Below are 19,359 nucleotides of genomic sequence, written 5' to 3'. Positions count from 1 at the left end.
ACCAGAGCATAGCTAGGGTCAACAGAGCCAGATAGGCAAAACAGCTTCTTTGCAATCTGAGGCTAAGATAATCAGTTTATATTCTCTCCCATTAGTCTTCTGAGCACCTTGGCAATGCAGATAAAAGAAGGAAAGGCCTAGAGAAGGCTGTGATTTGTAGCAACAGAGACCATTTTATCAGTATAATCCCGTATCTATTGTAGAACAGAGGCACTTTGCAGTTGTGGCAAACCTGTCTATCATAGATTCTTGCTGTAGATTTGTCTCACCCTGGTTTCTCCATGACTCACCTTACTTCACCTGTAGTCACACAGAAATCAATGGCACTACTCATGGAATAAGACTTAACTGAGATTGAAGAAGAGTCAGAGAATCAGGCCCCAGTGAAATATTTCTAAATTAAGATTGCACTTTCCAGGACCTATGCTAGAATAGCGGGCACAATCTGTTGTGAGGCTGAGTTGGTTCCCCAAATACCTGGGTTGCTTTGAGAAATAAGAGAACCATTTTTCCCCATTTCAAGAGGAGTAATCTTTCCCTTAGCAAAGCTACCCTGTCCCTCCTGAATTATTGAGGTTAGCCACCATCACAGCACTGTCTGAACTGACTTGGACTGGATCCTGTAAAATCTGTAGCCTGAAATCTAATAGCACAGAGTGAATGGCTTTCATTTATAGCCGCCTGGTATAAAGGTGTTTAACTACTTGCCCTGTGCTGACATCTGGATCATATGGTCTCCTATCTGAGGATAACAGCTCCTTTTGTTCCTGTGAAACCTCAAGGGAGATATGGATTCCTCTTTGACCTTGTTAAAAGGTCTCTTTGGTGACGAAGGCCTGCAAGACTTCTTGCCATGACACCAGGATGTTTTGCTTGAGGAATGAGTTTGTTGCTTTTATGGCACTCAGAGGGGGACGAAGTCCCAAGGTAAAGCTGAGTGGGAAAGGCAGGGGCTCGTGCAGCAGCTGCAGAACATTTAGCTTCTTTGTTGAGGTAGCTTACCAGTTCCAGAGCAAAGGATGCAAAGGGGAAGGCAAGGAGACAGGGCAGGTTGCTGAGTGGGCCTGGCAGTAGTAGTGAAACTATCTGAGTGTGCTGTGGAGGTACCCTTGGTGACAACACAGCAAGGAGCTGCTCACACGAAGGGTTCACCTTAGTTAGGCCTGTCAAAATTTAGCAGGGGACCTGTCTACTGTACTAGGCTCTGGAGATGGCTTGGTTGTGAGCGGGAGATCCGAGCCCATGCACTCCAGGCACATAGTAGCTTCAGGATCAGGCCACCGTGGGCAGAGCAGAAGGTAAACAGCTTCTTATTTTTCTCCAGGGATCTTCTTCTGAAACCCAGAGTGCGCTATGCACCAGCAACTGCTCCTCACTAAGGAACAGCACAAACTGGTGTACACTAGCAACAGCGACCCCATCAGCCAGAGTCTTTTCTTTCTTCTGATTCATTTATTTATCTGTAATCACCTGAGGACCGAGGGAACCCCCCTTCCCCCCGGTATAAAGGGCTGTTGTTCAGTGCAGAAACAGATACACTTCTGGCTCACAGCTGAAAGAAACCCAACAGAACAACAAAAGAGCAGCCTGAATTTTTCCACACTTCAAAAAGGTTTGGGATTGTCAAAGTCAGATTCAGGACTCACATAATTTGTCAGACCACTCTGTTTATTAGCAAAGAGCCTTGCTAATGCACCCAGATGTGAGCCCCTCTCTGAGGCCCAAGATAACCTATTTATACAGCTAAGCCAAAGCCAATTTAACATAAGAGACAAAAGAAAGCAGAAACTGACAAATATACATACATATCTTATTTGCATACTAATGTTTACCAATCTCCTAGCTCAGTAGGAGCTCTAAGTTAATTAGTTTGAGGACCCATTGTCTCACACTCCTTAATGTTTCTCTTCCTGACAACTATATTTCAACAAATCCTTCAAGTAGCATTTCTTTAATGAATTATAATTTCAATATAATTCATTCTACTTTCACAACCCCTCCTTTTGTTCCACTTTCACAACCCCTCCTTTTGGTCAAGCTACACAATGACCAACAATTACTGGGTTCCACATATCAAGCACTCTTTATCTCTTTGTTCATCAGTGATATTTAAAATCATCAAATTAGCACTCTGGTTTGGGGCAGCTATCTGTGTAGCATGTCTGACACAATTTTGGATACAACAGGAAAGTAACTGAAAACATACAAAAATTATTAGGATTCCAAACAGGAAAGTTAGGGCTCCCTGAAACAACCAGTTTCCTATGCCAGAGAAATTGAAAAGGTTACTTAGCCACTTCCATAAAGAACTTGGCTTTTCGTGGGGAAGATATGCGATTTGTTCTAAGTGGCTAGCACGATCTATTTCCTCATTGGTGTTGTCTGGTGTATACACACAGCAGTCTTTTCCAGTGAGAGCACAAGTCCCTCCTTTTGCCGCCAGCACTATGTCCAATGCCTGACGGTTTTGGAGGGCCATCTGTCGGATTGCCCCTGTTTCTTTGGCCAGGGCTCTTAAACTTTCTCCGGTTTCATTTGCCATTATTTCAACTACTGCTTGTAACCTTAGGAGCCTTTTTGCATGGTGTATTACTCCCCCTAATGGTATTAAGGAACCGCTGCTCTTCCCAGGTTAAGGGGCTTATGTTATTTACATACCATTGGGCATCTGTTAAGTCCCTTCTTTTTCGCCTGAAATTGCGGAGGCATTCTCGAGGGAAGGTTCCTAGCACTCGTAATTGTGGGAAGAGTCGGGCAGGATAACAGATTCCTGACCAATTAGCTGGTAGTGCGGTATAAGCTCTGGTCCCACACACCCAGTGATGGCCTATTAAGGCCGGGAAGGGTTGGTTGCACCCATTTGTCATATAGGTGTTTGCAAAGGAGGAGTAGTATCCCCTAAAGGGTACAGGATAATTCTCCTTACGAGGAGTGGTGTTATTTGCATGACATTGAAAGATTGTATTGTTTTCACTAATGTTACTGTAGGGGGAATATGAGATTGATTTCTCTGTTTGATCCCAGGTTGAGAAAAAATTCATATCTCCATACCCGGCCCGCCACTTTTTAGTTTTGTTTGAATAATCCCGTACACCATTGGCCACAATATGCTGAAGGCAACGGCTTTTCCCCAGATCCAGTCCCAGTCCCATTACACACCCAACACCAATGACCTTTTCCCTCCACCACACTTATCCATTTAGTTGCATTTATTCCCACCGCTTCCCAAGTGTCATTGCTGATCCATATTTTGTTAAACGGACGAAGCCCTCCAGTGAGATCTGGGGACTTGAGTGGGATAGCCAGGACAGGAATACCAGTTTGAGAGTGGGCTGGGATGTGGCTACAGACCCAGCAATTAGAAATATTAAGGGTCTGAGCTATCCACACCTGCTGCTGGATAAAATAATTGTCATCGTGGTCTCCCCAGACCGTAAGATACCAGCAGCTGAGGAACAGCGTCTGCTTCTGGCAACCCTTATGAGAGCGTAGATTGTAAGGTATTGCAAACTGTTCCTCTACGTCTTCTTCTGGAGTCAAAATTGACTCTGCGTTGTCCTGAGGTGATGATTGGTTCTCTGGGGATGGTGCCTTCTTACACTGTGAAGCATGTATCCACGCTGCAATGCCAGATAGTTTAACAGCTGTCTGTGTAGTAAGCAGTACCTGATGAGGACCCTTCCACCGGGGCTCCAAGGTGTGCTTTCGATGATGGCGCTGTAGTTAGACCCAATCACCTGGCTCGAGGTTGTGGCAAGCGTCGGAGGTGGGTTCCGTGGGCCAGGCGACTCGAACCTGTGAATGGAAGTGACTTACAGCTTGCATTAGTCCCTTGCAGTACTGAAGGAGCGCACTGTGAGTCAAGTTCAAATCTGGAACGGGAGTAATGGTAGTCATAGCTCGCATAGGGCGTCCCATAACAATTTCAAAGGGACTTAATTTATGCCTTTGGGATGGAGTGGATCTCATGTCCGTAAGCGCTAATGGTAAGGCTACTGGCCAGCTTAATCCTGTAGAGTTACAAATTTTAGCAAGCTTATTCTTAAGTACACCATTTCATCTTTCAACTGCAGCTGCACTCTGTGGGTGGTAGGGACAGTGCAACAGGTGTTTGATATGTAATATACGGTCCAGGTGTTGAACAAGTTGTCCAGTAAAATGTGTACCCCGATCACTGGACAGAGTAGCAGGAATTCCCTTGACAGGCATAATATGATTTAACAAACATTTGGCAACAGTGAGTCAGCCTTGCGACAAGGAAAGGCTTCAATCCAACCGAAGAATAAACATACCATAACCAATATAAATTCATATTGTTGACACTTAGGCATTTGTGCAAGAACGGTGCTTGAGGCAGGCCCTGGGCCACTTTTACAGGTTTACCAATATTATGGCTTTGGCAAATGGTACAGGCTGCACAGTGGCAGGTTGCAAAAGAGCTACAATGGGGGGGGGGGCCCACCATCCTGTCTTAGTTACAGCAGAGACCATCCCTTCCTTTCCGACATGCAAAACACCGTGTAGCAGGGCGGCCAGAGATGGGTAGAGTGAAAAGGGGGCTACAAAGGCGCCAGCAGGCGAGCACCAAAAGAAATCGGGATGTAGAGAGCAACCTTGGGCAACCCAGGATTCTTTCTCGGTTTCTGGGGCAGAGTCTTGGAGCAGGGTGAGGTCAGTGAGGGACCGGGAGGGTAAGAGGAGAGCGGAGAACAAGGGCATCAGACATTTCGACTAGGTGCGCTGCAGCAGCCACAGCACGCAGGCAGGGGGTAAGCCTTGGGCAACAGGGTCTAAAATGGCAGAGAAATAAGCCACTGGGAGGTTCTTTTCTCTGTGCGTCTGAGTGAGAACTCCAGTGCACACCCAGATTGTTCGTGGCAGAAAATGGTAAAAGGCTTAGAATGGTCAGGCAGCCCTAAGGCAGGGGCAGAAGCCAAACCCTGTTTGAGGGAAACAAAGGCAGAATTGGCCTCAGGGGGCCACGGCATGGGGTCAGGCACAGAGAATCCAGTGAGTTCCTGGAGAGGTTTTGCAAGGGAGCCGTGGGGACAGGAACCCCTTGGTCAGCCGATCCCCAGACAGAGACAGCGCCCAGACTCAAACACACCATAGGGAGGACGGATAGACACAGAGACAAGACAGTCCTCAGTCCGGACAAAACACAGAAATAATTACCTGACCAGATTCCTGATGTCAGATCCTGGGATCCCTACCAGAACAGAGTGGGAACCAACAGGTTTGATGGCGTAGACTTCACTGTGGTCATGCACCCTTCCGTTCTGGCGGAGGACCGCTTGGGCCAAATGCCCAGGTGCCTGCTTGCCATGGCCGTCCTAAGAACAGTCAGGAGTCACACGGCCCCAGTGAAGACAGTTGCCATCTCGGTGGAATATTTGACAATCTCCAAATTGTCAAAGTCAGATTCAGGACTCACGTAATTTGTCAGACCACTCTGTTTATTAGCAAAGAGCCTTGCTAATGCACCCAGATGGTGAGCCCCTCTCTGAGGCCCAAGATAACCTATTTATACAGCTAAGCCAAAGCCAATTTAACATAAGAGACAAAAGAAAGCAGAAACTGACAAATATACATACATATCTTATTTGCATACTAACGTTTACCAATCTCCTAGCTCAGTAGGAGCTCTAAGTTAATTAGTTTGAGGACCCATTGTCTCACACTCCTTAATGTTTCTCTTCCTGACAACTATATTTCAACAAACCCTTCAAGTAGCATTTCTTTAATGAATTATAATTTTAATATAATTCATTCTACTTTCACAGGATCAAGGTTTGGGTGGTACTTTATTCAAATCAAAACACCCGATCCCTAACCACTTATTTAGATTGTCTTTAGCTATCTTGTAAAAGCCAGTTATACAAATACAAAGGTGCCTTATATAGGTATAGCTTATTCTCCTTTCCATATGGGAATAAGCTATACAGGTATAAACACCTTTATACCAGTACTGTATAACTCTGTCTGAACTGGGGAGAAGTGGATGTTGAATCACTCTCACTATATTGGTATACAGACAAAGCAGTACAACTTTCTGGTGCAGAAAAGGCCCCAGTTTGCTAATTTTACAAAGCCTTATGGCTAATTTTCTAGTGTGGCCTATTCTATCAGCATTGCACTCAGTATACACCTGTGACCTGCCTCACCTGCTGCCCCTTCATGACTTCATCCTCTCTGCAAGAGAAAATAAACTTGGTGAGTGAATCCACCCCAAACAAACAACCTGATCCCACTCCCAGCTGCCAAAACTTTTGTTACAAGTATGGGTGGTGGAAATTTGCCTGAGGCCCCCATAGCTTACTACGCAGAGGGTGACTTACTATCTAAAACCTAGGCTGGGCTTTGGTTTAGAGCAGGGGACTGGGAGTCAGAGTGGATTCTGTTCCAAGTTTGCTACTGATTTGCTTTGTGATCTCTCTGCCTCAGCTTCCCCATCTGTAAAATGGACATAATAATCCCTCTCTCCCAGGGATGTTGTGAGGGTTAGTTACTAAATCTGGAGAAAGGTCTTTGAGAGAATCAGGTAAAAGGTGATAGAGGAGTGCAAGTATCATCAGCTTGGCTTCATCTGCCAGTGGAAGTCATCCACATGGCAACATACTCAGGCTCAAAAAAATGGAAAAGCTTTGGCTCTTTACAAACATACCCTTACTGTGTCCTCTAAAATAGCTGTGTTTGCAAGCGAATGACACCAAAGCTCAAGAACTGATTCCTCTTCCCCCCAAAGGAGAATGCTGTTCTTCAGTTATAGACCATGGTAGATGAAGGGAACTAACGGGTCTGCTGGAATGCAGAATGAAAATGGGGAGAAGAAATAAACACAGGTCTCTGTGCCTGAAAGATATCTAGTCTAGCCGCTCATCGCCTGGACCTCGGTAGTGCCAGTGCTTTGAACCCGACAGAAATGTGGCAAGACTCTGAATATTGTGTGAATCTGTACACACACACGGGTCCCTGGGCGACTGCCTCTGGACAATCCACAGCTACATACAGATGCCCCTGAAGAATACTCTCTCACACACGCAGGTTTAAGGGCATTCAACACTGGCATCCCAAGGCTTTTACTCCTTTTAAGATGTGAGGATGAAACCAAAATAATCCCTCAACCCATGACATTTTCTGAATGAGATGTCTGCGGCTGGCATAGTATCTGAAGAACCCAGCCCCTGAGTGGCTGCCAATGTCTGCCTGGGTGCTCTCACCCCTCTTGCCAGTGCTTTATTTAGTTTTCCAGATTTCACGGCAAACAGCTTGTGAAGTCTGAGTGCCCATTACCATAAGATGCTCCCTGGGAATCATAAAAAGAAAAGGAGGACTTGTGGCACCTTAGAGACTAACCAATTGATTTGAGCATAAGCTTTCGTGAGCTACAGCTCACTTCATTGGATGGATCCGATGAAGTGAGCTGGAGCTCACAAAAGCTTATGCTCAAATAAATTTGTTAGTCTCCAAGGTGCCACAAGTCCTCCTTTTCTTTTTGCGAATACAGACTAACACGGCTGCTACTCTGAAACCTGGGAATCATGCAAGGCCTGCGGGGGAGGAGGGAAAAAAACACATACTTCCGTGCTGGGTGCTAGCATGACCAGACAGCAAATGTGAAAAATCGGGACAGGGGGTGGGGGGTAATAGGAGCCTATATAAGAAAAAGACCAAAAAATCGGGACTGTCCCTATAAAATCGGGACATCTGGTCACCCTACTGGGTGCTGAGCATCCTTTGCAGCACGAAGGGAATTTCCCTGCAAGGCGCTGAGAATAGAGAGAGGCATTTTCAGAATGAGAAGAGAGAAATGAATGGGAGGGTTGGGAAAAAGAGAAAATGAGATGGAAGGAAAAGGCAAAATAATCCTGTTTCTAAGGCACACAGTGAAATGACTCTTCTCCCCAAAAGGGCTTTATTTCAAGCCAATGGGTTGTGGAGTCCTGGGAAGTGGACACGTCTAGTGCAGGGAGGCGAGAGTTGGGGGATAGGGGCAATGCCCCCCAGCTTCAGCTCCCTCTCTCTCTGCCCAGAGTTCTGCTGAATGTGACATTTTTGCCCAGTGCCTCACACACAAAACTCTGCTGCTAATTTTATGCCCAGGGTTCTGTTGCTGTGTAATTTGAGGCCACAGACTCCTCCAGCAGCCTGTCAGCCAGGGTGCACACCACTTCCAAAGCGACTCCTGCTGCCCAGGAGTGGGGGAGGGGAAGGAGCCAGGCAAGAGATAAGCCTTGTGTGGGCTGTATGGCTGACTATAGTCTAGAGCAGGGGTGGGCAAACTTTTTGGCCTGAGGGCCACATCGGGGTTGCAAAACTGTACGGAGAGCCGGGTAGGGAAGACTGTGCCTCCCCAAACAGACTGGCCCCCACCCCCTATCCGCCCCCTCCCATTTCCCACCCCCTGACTTCCCCACTCAGAACCCCCGACCCATCCAACCCCCCCATGCTCCTTGTCCCCTGACCCCCCCGCAGGACCCTACCCCCTATCTAACCCCCCCCTGCTCCTTGACCCCTGACTTCCCTGACCCCTATCCACACCCCCGCCCCCTGACAGGCCCCCCGGGACTCCACGCCTATCCAACCCCCCCACCCCGCTCCCTGTTTGCCCCCGCCCCCAGAACCTCTGCCCCATCCAACCGCCCCCGCTCCCTGTCCCCTGTCTGCCCCCTGGGATCCCCTGCCCCTTATCCAACCCCCGCCCCCCCACTGTGCCGCTCAGAGCGACAGGAGCTCGCAGCCGCGCAACCCGGCCAGAGCCAGCCACGCCACCACGCTGCCCAGCAGGAGCGGCTGGCCAGAGCGCTGGCGGTGCGGTGAGGTGAGGCTGCGGGGGAGGGAGGACAGCAGGGGAGGGGTTGGGGGCTGGCCTCCCAGGCTGGGCGCTCCGGAGCTGGAGCACCCACAGGGAAAAATGAGCAGGTGCTCCGCACCCACTGGCAGCCAAACTCCGCCCCCCTCCCTTGAGCGCGCTGCATTCCTGCTCCTCCCCCTCTCTCCCTCCCTCCCTCCCAGCACTTCTGTCCGCCCCCAAACAGCTCAAAGGAGGAGGCAGGGAAGAGGCGGGGCAGGGACTTGGGGAAGGGGGTGGAATGGGGGCGGGGTGGAAGCAGAGCAGGGGTGAGAAGAGGCAGGGCGGGGATGGGAACTTGGGGGAAGGAATGGAGTGGGGGCAGGGCCAGGGGCAGAGGGGGGTTGAGCACCCACCGGCTGGAGCAGAAGTTGGCGCCTATGCCTTTGTCCCCCTCCTTCCATGACAAGCAGCCTTGCCATTCTCTGCTGATTATCTTACGCAGGATCCTCACTTTCTAGGAAAGTGGAGGAAGCACTGAATTAAACCCAGATTCCACACCGCTTACGCCTCCCCTGCAGCTGACACTGCAAAATGGAGACCACCCAGCACTGCTCTCCTCTTCCCACTCCCAGTTCCCTTCCTCTTTAATGCACCAGCCAGCAGATGGAAAAGGGGAACGACGTGTTAAAGAGAAGAAAACAGACCATGACAGCAGAAGAAATGGAGGGGACACCCAGTCCCCTCCCAGTTGGTACGTATCAGGCTCCTTTTCTTTCCAAAAAGATCATGGGTTTGCACTGTTCAGGTAGCAGGAAGCAAATCGTCCCCCTCCACATGCTCCATTCTAGGCCCTTGTGACCAACACACCATTGTATTCACACCCAACACACCATTGTAATAATCTCTGTCCAAAATATGCCTTGTGAGGTATCATTTGACAACTAATAACTCACTGGTCAATAATATCATGGTGACATGAGTAGCAACATTATATGTAAAGTTATGCATTCCCTCTGAATGATGTTGGTAGCATATGTTCAAATTCACATAGCTCTGATTAGGAAGGGGTGGTTAAACAGATTTATCTTAAACCGTGGAATGTGTGTTTACCTCAATTTACGTATAGGTAGTAAACAAAGAGCTTGAGACAGCCGGGGGCAGGAACAGACCGGCCTGCATTTTAGCAAACAACAGCATGGAACCTCTTCCACCATGAGACTCTTTGTCTGCATCCTTATAGTGGGAATTAACTTTATCTAGGGGGAACCCTCAGGAAAATGCATTTGAAAGAGTGACTGGACTCTTTCAGAAAAGTGAGGGGCAAAAACACCCCATGGTACCTCTCCCTATCTCTCTCTCTCACTTTGGGAGAGATCCTGACCTGAAATTTGGCCATCCTTGTTGCTGGGAGCACATGGTAAGGATTTTATCTTGAGCCAAGTCTTAGCTTGTTAAGTTTTACCACTAGAAAGCATTTTATCTTTATTTCTCTTGTAACCATGTCTGATTTTAATGGCTTGAACTTGTACTCACTTAAAATCTCTCTCTTTGTAGATAAAAACCCTTGTTTTAGTCTTAATCAAACTAATCTAGTGCTGTGTTTAAACTGAAATGTTGGGAAACTCCAATTAAAGTAGCAAATTGTTGTATATTGACCCCTTACCAGGGCAATAGACTTATGATATCTGAACTGTCCAGGAGAGGGCTGGACAGTGCAGAACACATGTCTTTGGGGAAAATTCAGAACTGGGAGTGTGTTGTGGTCACCCTGCAAGTAGTAACCGAGGCTGCTGGGCTCAGTGTTGCTGGCAGGCTGTAGCTATCCACAGATACTCGGTGTGACCTGCATGCTGGCTGGCTGTTTATGAGGAACCCAGGTGGGACTTGCACCAAAGAATTGTGAGGCACCCCGGGTTGCAGGGCAGTTGGTGACAATCCCTCACTTGTCTGGACTGCACCCCGAAATGTGATAGTGGCGTAGTCTAAACAGGATTTATATACAACTTGCTATTTGAACTGAGAGTTACACTTTAAGCACGAGTGTAACGGTTTAAGTGAGTCTCAAGTGTGGTGGCTGGGAACAGTCAAAGAAAGGCTACAGTTTGTTGTTTTCTGTTTGTTTATTTCAGATGAAAGACAGAGAATAGAAGCAGGGGCAAGATGAGCAAAGAAACATATGCCAAATGCACCAAAAAATAGAAGAATTGTTTTCAGATCACTGCTTATTCCATGCTGGAAAAAAGCCAGAGGACTTAAGAAGCCTCCTCATGGATTATGACAAAGCCAAGGGAGGGCATGCAGCTTGCCTGGACTCATCTGAGGTCCCAGAGTCTACAGCTTCAGGAAGAAATAGATCCGCCGGCTTACAAGTTAGCCCCGAATGGATGCAGCAGTAGCAAAAGAAACTGCAGTTGGAAACCCTTTGGATCCAACATGAATGGGAAGAGAATGAAAAGAAACTAGAAGAGGACAATAAGAAATGTCAGTGTGAAATCAAGATGTGGGAACTAAGGGTGGACAATCCTCAAGCAATGATCAGTCCTACCCAAGAAACCCCCAGCATTGTGCCCTGCATACAAAGAAACAGACTGTATTGAAGAAAGGCTATGAGAAGTATCAATGGCAACTGGGAACCACATCCTACCCAAAGAGGGAAGAAATGTATCCTTGTGGTAGTGAACTTTGCCACTAGCTATCCTGAAGGAGTTGCTCTAACACAGGGGCTGATTCTGTGGCAAAAGCCCTTTTCCCTATTTTTAGCACAATGGGTTTCCCTAAAGAGATTTTATCTGACTGTGGGTCAAATTTCATGTCTCAGCTGTTTACTGAGTTCTGGAAGTTGTGTGGGGTGAATCAAAGCTGCACCACATCACCCAGAGACAAATGCACTAGTGGAGAGGTTTAGTGGAACTCTGAAATCTATGCTGGGAAAGTATGCAAATAAGAGAGTTCAAGACTGGGGTGAAATGCTACCCTATTTGCTATTCATTTATGGGAGGTGACCCAAGAAACAAGCAGGTTCTCCCCATTTGATATCCTATACAGAAGGGAAAGTGAGGGGACCCGTAGATCTCCTCAGAGACTCCTAGGAAGAGGACACTGAGGCTAAGGGAGAACCAGTAACTGAATATGTACAAAGGTTCAGAAAAGAGTTAAAAGATATTACGGGTATTGTTGAGACTAACCTCAGGGGTAGTCAGTCCAAACAAAAGGAGTGGCCTGACCTACATACTTGTAAACAGTCTTTTGAAATAGGGGACTTGGTGTTAGTATTAAACCCTGTGAAAAAAATACAAAATGCAAAATTCTTGGGAAGGATCTTTACAGGTGATAGAAGAAGTGAATAAAAATACATATCATGTTAAAAGGCCTCATGGTAATGCTGACCCACATCTGGTGTATGTAAACAAACTTCACAGCAGAGAAGTCATGGTAAACATGATCTGTTGTGTAGAAGGGGAAACTGAGGCACACTGCCTCATTGATTTGTCCAGCTTGACAAAGCCCTGGCTGGGATGATTTAGTTGGGGATTGGTCCTGCTTTGAGCAGGGGGTTGGACTAAATGACCTCCTGAGGTTCCTTCCAACCCTAATCTTGTATGATTCTATGATTTGATGATTGAAGACCAAACTGACTTATCTCTGGAAAGCATCAATATCTGCAGTGAGTTAACACCAGTTGAAAAGGCAGAGGTGTTACCTGTGCTGCAAGAACCCAGAGAAGTGTTTTCCAGCAAGCTGAGGAAGACTCACTTGTTGATTGATAAAATCATTACTGGAGGAGCATAGCCATCTCCCAGCAGAGCAAGGTGCAAGAGCAAATTCACACAGAAATACAAAGCATGCTGGACCATGGAGTAATTAAAGAGTCTGCCAGCTCTTGGGCATCACCTGCGGTCTTGATCCCTAAGAACGACGACACTATGAGGTTTTGTGTTGATTGTGGGAAACTCAATGCTGTCAGAGTGCCAGATGCTTATCCTACGCCTAGAATTGATTAAATGCTGGATATCTTAAGCAAAGCTAAATATCTCAGCTCTTTTGGTTTAGTTAAGGAGTACTGGCAAATTCTTTTAAATGATGATGCACAGAAAAAAAGTCTGCTTTTATTACTGATATGGGACTGTATGCATTGAAAGTGATGCCATTTGGGTTAATAAATGCAGGAGCCACTTTTCAGAGGCTGGCCAACCAAGTATTAAATGGATTACAGGACTTTGCAAGGTCTCTGACCTGCTACCTCCAGGCCAGCCAGTGGCCTTTTTAGGCCCTACCAGCCCAAGAACTGATCTGAGCAGCACAGATACAAGAGTGTTTCAGTAAAGCCACCAGCAATGGTGGAAGGAGATCATCTCCCTTCTTCTCTTATTCTTTCTAAGCCAGCCCCTTCTGCATGCTGTAATGCCCAGGCACACCCACGCTGTCTCTCCCTTCCCCACCTTCACAGGGGAAAAATCAAATCAAATTAATGTACATTTGAGGCAAAACATCAACCTTTTCCTGCCTTTTTCAGTGCAGTGAATCCTTTGCAATAATAAGGTGTTGCCTTCATGATGACAATTTCTCCCCACAAGCACTCCTCCCAACCTCCTTTCTCCATCACTATGGACAGCACCTCCACCCTGCCTGTCACTCAGGCCTATAACCTGGGCATCATCTTTAACTTGGACCTATCTCTAGGTTCTCACACCTAGGCTATGGCTAAACCTTGCACATTCTTTCCATGACATCTCTAAAGTATGGCTTTTCCTATCCATCCCCACAGCTAAAACTCTTCTCAAGGCTCTCATCATCTTGCATCTTGATTACTGCAACATCCTTCTCCCTGACCTTCACAAATGCAATCCTGTATTGCTCACATTCATTCAGAATTCTGCTGTGAAGATCATTTTCCTAGCCTGTTGCCTTGATGATGTCTCCCCTCTCTTTGCATTCTTCTACTGGATCACACTTCTCTGTTGCATCAGACACAAGCTGCTTGTCTTCACTTTCAAGGCCCTTCATGGCCTTTCCCCATCCTACCTACCATCTCTCATTCACTATTGAAATGTCAGCTCCCACCCCGGACACCAGCCTCCATCACACACTTGTTACATTTTCAAACAAGCACTTTTGTGTTTTCTCCCATGCTGCTCTCACATTTGGGAGGAGCTCCCCATAAATATTTGCAAAGCCGTCTCATTATCCACCTTCAAATCCCTCCTCAAAACTCTCCTGTGCTGTGATGCCTACAAAAAACTTGACAACAGTTAGGCCACTGTTGCCCTGAGACCATTTCCTATCATGCTGAACAATATTTTCTCATAGTTTCCTTTGTACTACCCCCATCTGTCTATATCCATCTGTCGTCTCTTGTCTTATGCTTAGATTAGAAGGACTTTGGGGCCGGGATTGTTTTTTGTTCTGTTTGTACGTGCCGAGCACAATAAGGTCCTGGTCCATGACTGGGGCTCCTAGGTGCTACAGTAATAGAAATAAATAAATAATGATATTTAGGGTAAACTCATGATTTTGCTTAAGGAAGAGGAGATATGATATCCCCTGGATGAAACTATTGAGTCTCTATGAGAAAATCCTATCATGTATTTTTTTTATTTATTCATTGACTTAGTGATTAACACAACAGTAGATAAGCACTTTCCATAAAATGCACAAATCATCAGGCATTGACCCAATAAGTGTCCATCAGTGTCCCACAAGTTACTAAGAATTCACCTGCCACAAACATCCAACCAGAAAGAAACAAATCCCAACAAAGGCTTGGTTGAGCAAATGTGTTTTGCAGTTTTATCTGAAGATCATCCCAGGCAGATCATTGGGGAAGTGAATTCTAAAGACAAGAACCATAAATTGACAATGCTCTGCCACTGGCCATGAATAAATAATATCCAAGAACCATGCAGGAAATTCCCCCAGCTATTCTCAACCATCATGGTGGAACACAGAGAAAGTGGTGATCACTTAGCCCTTTTCTACATTAGAAAGGGTTTGCCGGTATAGCTATACTGACAAACCCTCATAGTGGAGATGCAGCTTATACCAGCAAAAGATTTCTTTTGCCAGTATAGCTTATACCAGTTCCCCAAATGAAATAAGCTATGCCAGCACAAGGACTTTTTTGCCAGTATAACTGCATCTACACTAAGGCTTTTGTTGACATAGCTATGTCAATTTGGGGGGTGACTTTTTCACACTCCTGATTGACATCGGTATGCCAGCAGAGCCTTTGAGTATAGGCAGTTATGATAAGGTGGCCCCTGCCTAGAGCACCCTCCAGCAGCAGGCTGTGACTGAACAGGCCTGTCTGCCTCAGTTTCCCCTTGCAGAGTTCCCAGTAACTCCACACCAGGCTTATTCTCTGTCTCAGTAATACCCATCTTTGAGGCCAGTTAATTACCAAAACATAGTCCACACAATATATAACAGAAGCCCCAAAACACAGTCCATTTATCACCCCCAGTGAATGTAGTCCTTAAAATCCCATATCCTTGTCCATCAATATAGCACATACCATGCTCCAGCATCTTGCACCACACCCTCCACTTTTGTCCTTTTGCCAGGACAGCCACCCAGCCCTTCCAGCTGGAATGCATCTCCTCTCGTCCCAGCGGGAGCCCCCAAAGCCTCGCTGCTGGGAGTTCATCCTCATCAAGAGAGCATCCCTCAGCTGTCTGGCTCCAGCTCTCCAACATAACGTCAGCAGGTAAGCCCCACTACTGCTCCCCCGCCTTCAGCTCTGTCCAGTTTAGAAGTCATCAGGAACACCCTGGGCTGCTCTCCGGTTTTCAGCGCTCTCCAGCCCTGCCTCTCTGGCTTAGGGAGGTCAGCCAGCAAACCCCTCTTGCTGTTCCCCTGCCTTCAGCTTCCCCATAGGAACCCCTTCACAGCTTCCTTCAGGGACCTCCCACAGTCTCCTGGTTTCTAGCGGCTTCCACCTACCAATTTTCTGACTCTCCTAGGCTGTTGTCAGGCAGCTCTCACTTGCCCCTTTTCCTGATTTACTCTCACTAACCGTCCTCAGGCACTCCCCCATTTATACAGCCCAGGTACCCTCTCTTAAAACCCAATCAGAAGGCAGCGGACAAGTCACAGGTGTACTGGCCTCTTTCCTCTCATAGGGTTGATGTCACCCTGTGGCACCAGGCCTTATACAACTGGTTCCAGACCTTTACACACAGCAAGAGGAATTAGAGTACAGGGACCTGACTGAGACCAAACATACCCTCTCCTGACCACTCTCTAAGTAAGACCTAGAGCATCTTTGGGGGTCATAGGTAACAGACTGTAAAGATTTTTAATGTTCAAAGCACAGTCATTGTAATTCCCTTCTCCATTCATTGTGAACTTTGAACCTGGGATGCAAGGGAGGAAAAGGTTAGGGTGAAGAACATGGTCACTCGTTCCTCATCCTGAGTGTGGTATAAATAAATGTCTGAGATAGAATAGACAGATAAATGCCCATGTTTGCTGGGAGACCTGCTACCCTGTCGACTGGAGAAAAAGAGGGGCGCAGGGGAGGAGAGAAAGGGAGAAAGGACAAGGAAGAAAGAGGGAAGCAGGAAAGAAGAACATGAATGGAGAAGAAAGACAGGGATGTGGGGAAAGATAAAGTACAGAGAAGGAAGGGGAGAATCCATCCACTTCTCCAAAGGCATGTCTTGGGTTTCCAAACCTGACTACACATGTCCTGTTTGCTAATTTATGAGAGGCACAAAATTGGACCAAGTAGCAGCTGGGCTGTAAATCACTCCTCTTGGCTAAGCCATGCTGAACTAGATGTGCAGAGGGGGAGAGGGCTGAGTGAGTCAGAACCCAGAGCCTCCCCTTCTTTGAGTCATTGCTTGAGATATGTCCTCTAGGCTTCCAAGATCTACAGGTATCGTGAGATGACACTCATCCTTCCCTAGTTCTTTCTGATACAGGAGTAATGGAGCCTTGCATCTTTCCACTGCCTGACCCCCCCGCTGCACCCTCCCACCCTCCTCAACACGCTTTTATCTCCATGGTACTAACAATCCTGCTGTTCCAGACGCTCTCTCCAATGCCTGTTTTTCCATTTCTTTCACTCCTTTCAATTGTCTACCTTCCTCCTCCTCTCCCTCTCTCTCCTTTTTCCTCCCTTGTTTCATTTCTCTCTTTCCACTTCTCTACCTCTCTCTTGTTATTATTTTTCATATATCTGACAGTAGGGCCCAGAGGACCCAGTCAGGGACCAGGGCCTCACCATCCCATGCACTATACAAATGTATCATGCAAGACAGGCCCTACCCCAAAGAGCTCACAGTCTAACAACAATCCTAAATGACCTGCTCCCTCTCCTTCCCTTTCTTCATCTTTGTCACCATCCTTCTTTCTTATCTTCATATCTCTTTTCTTCCTGTCTTTCTTTGCCTTCCTAGCTGGGGAGAGGGCATTTGGAAGAGGGAGGGAAAGCATTTCTGGGGGGAGGAGGGTTATTTGGGGGGGCGCAGGGGGAGGAGGGTTATTCAGGGGGGCAGCCATAAGCAGTGCTAAATTTATGCCAAGGCTTGCCAGGGCTGAGCCATGGCACCTCTAGGCCTGGCAGTTCGTAGTCCCTGGCACCTCTGGGCTTGCTGCATCAGTTACAAATATAAAAAAAATTGCTTGAGCCCCAGCACATAATTTCTTGAGCCCTGGCACCTCTTTCATTACAAATTAAGCGCTGGCCAGAAGGATGGGTAGAGAGGGACCTCTCAGCCAGCAACGAATGAGGCTCGCCAGCTGAGGAAGCTGTCAGAGATGACTATGCTGGTTGTATCAGTGGGATGTGGCCATGCTGGCACTTAGTTGATTGAGCTGCAATTGACTGAGGCTTTATCCCGACAAGTTAGCAGGGCAACTTCAATGGCTTGTTACCTCCCTAACCATCGACGAACGTGCCTTTGTGCGTGGTTTGATGGGTTGGATCACAGAAACCCCCTGGGGGCTGCCACCTGATGTGCCAAGACTACTTCTGCTCCTGCTTTCCTGCCCTGTCAGTTTAGGACTTCAGTGCCCTGCCTGGTTTGAGCCAGACCCGCTACCCTGCTGCAAACCCAGACCCAGGTCTGAACCACATCCCCTAACTGCTATAGGCTTACCTGAAAGCAGCTTACAGAAGTGTTCCTGTCTTTAACACACAGATGCCCAACTCCCAATGGGGTCCAAACCCTAAATAAATCTGTTTTACTCTGTATAAAGCTTATACAGAGTAAACTCATAAATTGTTCGCCCTCTAAAACACTGACAGAGAGATATGCACAGCTGTTTGCGCCTCCCCCTCCCCAGGTATTAATACATACTCTGGGTTAATTAATAAGTAAAAAGTGATTTTATTAAATACAGAAAGTAGGATTTAAGTGGTTCCAAGTAGTAACAGACAGAACAAAGTGAATTACCAAGCAAAATAAAATAAAACACTCAAGTCTACGTCTAATCAAACTGAATATAGATAAAAACCTCACCAGTTCCAGTAAGCTTCCTTTTACAGACTAATCTCCTTCTAGTCTGGGTCCAGCAATCACTCACACCCCCTGTAGTTACTGACTTTTGTTCCAGTTTCTTTCAGGTATCTTTGGGTGTGGAGAGGCTCTCTCTTTAGCCAACTGAGGCAAAACGGAGGGGTCTCCCACTGGCTTAAATAGACTTTCTCTTGTGGGTGGAGACCCCCTCCTCTCTCCTATGCAAAGTCCGCTACAAAATGGAGTTTTGGAGTCACCTGGGCAAGTCACATGTCCATGCATGACTGAGTTCCTTACCAGCCAAGCCACATTCCTGGGAAAGCCCAGATGTGGATTGGCGTCTCCAAGTTCATTGTTGGCTTAAGGGCTTCTTGATTGGGCACTTACTGAGCCTAGCCTTTTCTCAGGAAGCTGACCAACTGCTTCACTAAAACTTACTCAGAATCAAACCAGTATGCAGCCAATATTCATAACTTTGAATACAAAAATGATACATGCATACACATAGGATTAATAGATTCAGTAGATCAGAACCTTTACAGAGATATTTTACATGGCATATGTAGCATAAAACACATTCTAGTTATGTCATATATACATTCATAAGCATATTTCCATTAAGCCTTATGGGGGGCACCGTCACAATGGACTTGACAGTCGATTGATCTTTCTAGTCCAGACAAGACCTCTGACAGTATGTTCAGACACTGACTGGATGTCTTTCCTAACTGGCTGAAGTCCCCTTAGAGTATATGGCTAGTAGACACCATCCATCCTGAAATGTCCAGGATGGTCCACTGACCTATAATTAAAAAGTCCCACATTCCTTTGGAAAATGTAGAGGTCACGGCCAGGTATGGGGGTAGAGAATCCAGTCTCCTATATCTGGGGAGGGCTTCAAGGGAAGGGGAGGAGACATTGGGGGAATTCTCCTAAAAAAATGAAGCTTCCAGGAAAGTTACCTTTACTAACACCCAGCAGGAAGTAATGATGGAGATTCTACGAGTAGGATGCCAGTCAGAAAGAATAAACTGTCTCTCCATCCTTCTTCTCTCACTCCCCTCTCTTCCTCCGGAAAGTCTCTCCTCTTTCCTCCAACCTAAT

General features: G+C 46.8%; 2 long non-coding RNA genes across 2 annotated transcripts; one reads left to right on the top strand and one right to left on the bottom strand.

Annotated features, from left to right (window-relative positions):
- Window positions 1-1,650: 1,650 nt before the first annotated feature.
- Window positions 1,651-19,337, bottom strand: LOC142070187 (uncharacterized). Its single transcript, XR_012666192.1, has 2 exons — window positions 19,218-19,337; window positions 1,651-3,795 (listed from the first exon to the last, which is right to left on the bottom strand). It is a non-coding gene; the product is annotated as an uncharacterized LOC142070187 (long non-coding RNA).
- Window positions 9,195-14,296, top strand: LOC142070186 (uncharacterized). Its single transcript, XR_012666188.1, has 2 exons — window positions 9,195-9,545; window positions 10,924-14,296. It is a non-coding gene; the product is annotated as an uncharacterized LOC142070186 (long non-coding RNA).
- Window positions 19,338-19,359: the final 22 nt, after the last annotated feature.

Source organism: Caretta caretta, chromosome 1 (assembly GCF_965140235.1).
Source record: "Caretta caretta isolate rCarCar2 chromosome 1, rCarCar1.hap1, whole genome shotgun sequence".
Taxonomy (NCBI): domain Eukaryota; kingdom Metazoa; phylum Chordata; order Testudines; family Cheloniidae; genus Caretta; species Caretta caretta.
The sequence above is the reverse complement of the archived record's forward strand: the minus strand, read 5'-3'. Positions and strand labels throughout refer to the sequence as shown.